We start from the raw sequence: 1,016 nt of genomic DNA on the forward strand, positions 1-1,016 counted from the left end.
CCGCTCCAGCCGCCGCCGCGCGAGCCCGGGGGGGGACGCGGTGCCCTCTCGCCATAGGGCGGCGGGGGCCGGGGAGAGGCGGGGGGTGAGGCCGGCTCTGCCCCTGCCCGGGGGAAGCGCCTCTGAGGGGAAATGGTGAAGGGGGGAAGGGAAAGGAAAAAAAAAGGGAAGGGGAAGGGGGAGAAAAGAAGAAAAAGCGAGGCCGAGGCGCTGCCGCGTCCGCTCGCGGGGAAGGCGGGGAGGAGGTGGGAAGGAGGTGGGAACGAGTCCCGGCCGCCGTAACTCCGCCCCCGCGGACCGATTCCGCGCTCGCTCGCGCCTCGTCAACAGCTTCGGAGGGCGCGCCCCCGCCCCCTTTTTCCTTCCGCCGCCTTCCCGTCCCAGTGATCGCACAGAGGAGAAGCCGGAGTGCTGCAGACTGGCTAGGAAGTCGGTGGTACTGGGGTAGAGGGAGGCGAGACACTTTCTGAGGGCTACGACAAGCCGAGAGTGTGCGGACTCGTTTCCTGGGAGGAGCGGAAGGTTTCCGACCAGCGCACGTGACGTCACGCCCTTCGGCTCGTGTGGTGGCCGGAGCGTGCGCTGGGCATGCGCCCGTGGGAAGAAAGCCGTGACCGGGCGCTGGTGGGTGGGCTCTCGGTGGGCTCCGCCGGTTACGTGTGGCAGTGTCTGGGCTCGCCCGGCCTGCTTGTATCCTGGCGTCAGAGGCTTCCCGGAGAGAGCTGGAGACCTGCTGGACAGAGCTCTGCAATCTGTCGAAGTGGCAGGAGACGATGTGTCCCTTCTTGCCGTTGACGTATAAATAGAATTGCGGTTTTTTCGCTGCCATATTATGTGGGTGAAGGGAGGTTCTAAAGCGCTTTAGAAATCGGAAAATGGCCGGGCTTGGCTCACGTCCGTCATTCCAGCATTTTGGGAGGCAGAAGCGAAAGGATTGCCTGAGCCCAGGGTTCGAGACCAGCCTGGGCAACTTGGCGAGACCGCGTCTCTACACTAAATCAAAAAATTAGCCGGGT

Source organism: Carlito syrichta, unplaced genomic scaffold (genome assembly GCF_000164805.1).
Source record: "Carlito syrichta isolate Samal-C Ts95f unplaced genomic scaffold, Tarsius_syrichta-2.0.1 Scaffold82255, whole genome shotgun sequence".
Lineage (NCBI taxonomy): Eukaryota > Metazoa > Chordata > Mammalia > Primates > Tarsiidae > Carlito > Carlito syrichta.